The sequence below is a fragment of the Triticum dicoccoides genome, chromosome 2B (assembly GCF_002162155.2).
Source record: "Triticum dicoccoides isolate Atlit2015 ecotype Zavitan chromosome 2B, WEW_v2.0, whole genome shotgun sequence".
Classification (NCBI taxonomy): Eukaryota; Viridiplantae; Streptophyta; class Magnoliopsida; order Poales; family Poaceae; genus Triticum; species Triticum dicoccoides.
In genome coordinates, this window is record NC_041383.1 from 639950924 (window position 1) to 639956381 (window position 5458).

Here is a 5458-nt window from a genome sequence, read left to right on the forward strand (position 1 = left end):
TTCGTCGGTATCACCTACTACCGCGATTGGGCACACCTAGCATCGTTACTTGTCATGTCATGCATCGTTATGCATTTGTTTGCATTGTATTCATTGTTTCTTCCCCCTCTTCTCTCCGGTAGACTACGAGACCGACGCTGCTGCTGCCCAGTTCGACTACGGAGTTGACGACCCCTCTCTCTTGCCAGAGCAACCAGGCAAGCCCCCCCTTGATCACCAGATATCGCCTATTCTACTCTATACTGCTTGCATTAGAGTAGTGTAGCATGTTACTGCTTTCCGTTGATCCTATTCTGATGCATAGCCTGACATTGTTGCTACACCTGTTGATACCTTACCTGCAATCCTAAATGCTTAGTATAGGATGCTAGTTTATCATCATTGGCCCTACATTCTTGTCAGTCTGCCGTGCTATACTATTGGGCCGTGATCACTCGGGAGGTGATCACGGGTATATACTATACATACATACATACTATACAGATGGTGACTAAAGTCGGGTCAGCTCATTGAGTACCCGCAAGTGATTCTGACGAGGGGGCTGAAAGGACAGGTGGCTCCATCCCGGTAGAGGTGGGCCTGGGTTCCCGACGGCCCTCGACTGTTACTTTGTGGCGGAGCGACAGGGTAGGTTGAGACCACCTAGGAGACAGGTGGGCCTGGCCCTGTTCGGCGTTCGTGGACACTTAACACGCTTAACGAGATCTTGGTATTTGATCTGAGTTGGCTACGAGCCTATACGCACTAACCATCTACGCGGGAGTAGTTATGGGTATCCCGACGTCGTGGTATCAGCCGAAGCACTTCAGACGTCAGCGACGGAGCGGCGCGCGCCGGATTGGACTGGAACGCCTACTAGGCTAGGTCTGCTTCCGGCCGCCCTCGCAACGTGCAGGTGTGCTATGGGCGATGGGCCCAGACCCCTGCGCGCTTAGGTTTAGACCGGCGTGCTGGCCTCTCTGTTTTGCCTAGGTGGGGCTGCGACGTGTTGATCTTCCGCGGCCGGGCATGACCCAGGAAAGTGTGTCCGGCCAAATGGGATCAAGCGTGTTGGGGAATGTGGTGCACCCCTGCAGGGAAGTTAATCTATTCGAATAGTCGTGATCTTCGGTAACAGGACGACTTGGAGTTGTACCTTGACCTTATGACAACTAGAACCGGATACTTAATAAAACACACCCTTCCAAGTTCCACAGACAACCCGATGATCGCTTTTCTACAGGGCGACGAGGAGAGGATCGCCGGGTAGGATTATGCTATGCGATGCGACTGGAGATGCGCTTGGAGATGCTACCTGGATATGCTACTTGGAGATGCTACTTGGAGGACTTCAATCTACTCTCTTCTACATGCTGCAAGACGGAGGCTGCCAGAAGCGTAGTCTTCGACAGGATTAGCTATCCCCCTCTTATTCTGGCATTCTGCAGTTCAGTCCACTGATATGGCCTCTTTACACATATATCCATGCATATGTAGTGTAGCTCCTTGCTTGCGAGTACTTTGGATGAGTACTCACGGTTGCTTTCTCCCCCCCCTTTTTTCCCCTTTCCTTTCTTTCTGGTTGTCGCAACCAGATGCTGGAGTCCAGGAGCCAGGAGACAGCGTCGACGACGACTACTACATTGGAGGTGCCTACTACTACGTGCAGGCTGACGACGACGACCTGGAGTAGTTAGGAGGATCCCAGGCAGGAGGCCTGCGCCTCTTTCGATCTGTATCCCAGTTTGTGCTAGCCTTCTTAAGGCAAACTTGTTTAACTTATGTCTGTACTCAGATATTGTTGCTTCCGCTGACTCATCTATGATCGAGCACTTGTATTCGAGCCCTCGAGGCCCCTGGCTTGTATTATGATGCTTGTATGACTTATTTTATTTGTAGAGTTGTGTTGTGATATCTCCCCGTGAGTCCCTGATCTTGATCGTACACATTTGCGTGCATGATTAGTGTACGATTGAATCGGGGGCGCCACAAGTTGGTATCAGAGCCGACTGCCTATAGGAATCCCCCTGTCACACTTCTTGGCCGAAGTCGAGTCTAGGCATTGCAAAACTTTTACTAACTTGGCTGTGTGCCTTACGGGCCCACGTCGCCATTGGGTGGTACTAGGATCTTTTACTCCTCGACCTTTACTCTGGGACTCTGAGCTCTCTTCTATTCGGGTTAAATGATTTCGCTAAAAACAAAGCTAACTTTAGGTTCTCGCAAGTACTTTCTCCCGGAGAGCCACTTGTTACCGATGACCGCCTGCTGCACCAGAAGATTCCGAAGATACTCTACGATGTGCTCTCGAGACTATGTGCCATCGCTTTTGCAATTCATTTCCATCGATAAATCCCTCTGGATAACTACTTACACCTATCGTTCATATTGTCATCCCCAGTTGCTCTTGTTATTACAAGATGTCCTGAAATACTCTTCGATATTCCGAGAATTCTTTACGCTTACTGCCCTGCAGTTCCTTGCTGCATGAATACCCCTACGAATAATTACTCGCGCTTGCCGAGTATCCGCTCATCCCCAGTTGTTCTTGTGTTTCACAAAAGTCTTCAAAATAATATCCGATCTTCCGAAAACCCTCTGGAGCCTTTGGCTCTTGAAATTCTTGCTTGCTTTCATTATGGTTAATCCCATAAGTCTCGTAGTCATATTGACATTCCTTGTCATTACCATTTTGAGTCTGTTGACTCAATATGTTTGCGAATACACGCAATCATCATTGATCCTTATAAATTACTTTTCCGGCTGAGCTGCCATTCTTTTTACTGGAATTGGTTCTCAACCAATCCAATTGTCTTTGATTGTACCCTACGGCTATTCAACTTATCCACCCCTAATCAGAGCATTGCTCCTGATCCCTTGAATTAAAAATCATAATTCCTTTGCTATTTAAACGCTGAATTATTCAGATGTCCTATAAACCAATGCATTTGCATTCCTTCTTCCTCTGATTGGGTAACGATACTCACATCAGCTCCATTGTGGATCGCCATATCCACTGTTGGATTATTGTCCGACAGTGTCCTTCATAACTAATCACCTTGTGAGTTCTTTCTCTGATACATAATGCCTTTGGTAAATTGTATCCTCTCCTTTTGCCAACCATGCTCTGCTTTTGAGCTGGTGATATCTACTCTTGAAGATTGTGGTATATGTTTCCACGATACCCTAACGGGTTGATCCGATGCCTTCCTTTATATGTGTGAACTCGGAAGTTTTCACGAGTCATACTCATCTGGTATTTCACCAGGTAAAACTTTCAACACTAATGCCTTTATCAAAGCGAATAGTGAATGGAAGGTTATACATTGAAGAAGTGGGAGTCGACCTTGAACCTTGCGTTCATGCCCAGGGACACGATGTATAACTTATCATGGAAGCTGCTCGTAAAAATAATTATTCCTTTGGTATAAGTTCATCTTATATCTGGGATCTGGCCTTTTGCACTCGTGGTTCCGACCATGTTCTCCTTTAAATAACATTTCTCGTGCAAGTTTAAGCACTTGTCTTCTACGGGGTAGTACCCCAGTCCAACCTCTACTTTGATTTGCCGTCGAGTATTACCCCCTGGTATCTCAAGATTATCACGGAACTGCATAACTTCTTATGAGTTCTTCATCAAGTGCTACATTCTCATTGATTCCAATTTTTCGCGGGCTCTGAGTTATTGAACACTCAAAGACACCGATAACTGAACCGAGTCCGCTTTACGGTTCAACAACTCTTCAGTAACCTTCTATAAGTACGAGTTTGTACCCGATCACGCCATTCCTAGCCTGTTTGGCTATATCGTTGTCGTGATGATTTTAACTGTGCTACCCGGTCCTTCTTCTCGGAGCACAATTTTCGACGATGAACTAACCTTACGTCGATCCTCATCGTCATATCATTTCGCCTTGAACAACAAACTTGAGTTCGAGTTTGTGTCGTACCCTTGGTTCCAATAACCTTTCACTTCATCATTACTTTGACTTGATGTCGTCGCCGATCGATTACATCTTCATGAACTCTCGCGACAAAGGTTTCGTGATCGTCAACATTCTGAGCTCATCCAGGATATCAATTGGATTCATGATGAGAAATACCATCCTTGCCTCGATGAATTGTATTATCATCGACCACTTTATTGCCTTCCCACCAACACAAGCTTGTTCATGTTTGGTGTTATACCTTGAGTTCCTTGCTGTCCAGCAATTGATCTTCCTTACCTCGGAAGTATTACCATCTCTTTTTGTCAAGAATGTGGTGAGAATTTCACCACCTCTTAATAATTCTTGATATCATAATACTTCTTGCCATCTTCGTTCATTCCTTGGTCCCCGTATTGTTTTCAACCGGGATACCGACAATGGAGCTATGACGTGTGAATTCAAAACTTCTAGCAACCCTATTGCTTTGAAGTGAATGGGCGATAGTTCATTCCAAGTCCTTCGCTAATTGAATCACCACTCTAACATTGATCGTGCGACCCAACCCATATTCGGGCGCACCTTTCAACCAATGTTTAATTGAGTATGTTTCCTCGAGCATACATCATTATACCATTTGATCTGACAAATGTTATCTCCTTGTTCACATAATTGTGGAAATCCATCTTGTCGGAAATCTCGATGGATTATCGCTGAGCCCATCAGCCACCTCCTCCTCTCCTTGGTTTAATGATGAACTATTGTTTCAGGAACCCACTCCCATAGTTCATTTCCTGAGAATCCTGAAATGTCATTTCGTCTATTTGTGTTGCACCTTTTATTCTCGGACATCCTGAGTCTGAGGTATCATTACACCAATCGGATCTGAATCTCGGTCAGATATGATGGTTGGGACAACTTTCCAAGAGTTATGTTGTTGGCCCTTTGATGACCTGGTAACAGGATGTCATGCCTAGCACCCCCCCTGGCTGGAGGACCTATCATTATGATTTCTTTTGCAAGGATAACCATTCCTCCTAGAGGAAGTGGTAGGACTTATTTTATAAGTTACTCCTGATGGGTCATTGGTGTATCCGAAGTCGGGCCCTTGATTGAAACACCATATCATTGCTACCTGAAGCATGTCTGTGGTACTCCGTTCATCACCAAGAACATTTGAAGCACAATGCTAAGTTCTCTTTATCAATTATCCAAACACCGTTGTATGGGTAATGTCATGAAATTTTTCTCCCCTTACCTAAAATGGTTTTCTACCTACTATCCTGTCATGGATATCATCTGCTTGTCCTTGGGAAGGATATACCCCTGGAAAATGTGTTTAAACACATTTTTCCTTTCCATTGATTTGGTTAAATCCGATAATCATATCTTCCTTTCCATTGTTTGGTTTAACCTTTCTTGTGATCTATGAGATCTAAGCAGTAATATTCTCCTACTTTTGTAAACACCTCGGTGTACAATTCTGTCAGAAAGACCCTGTTATTTTGGTGAGGACATTCCGGTAACCACCGATGGACGAGAACTTTGCCTAT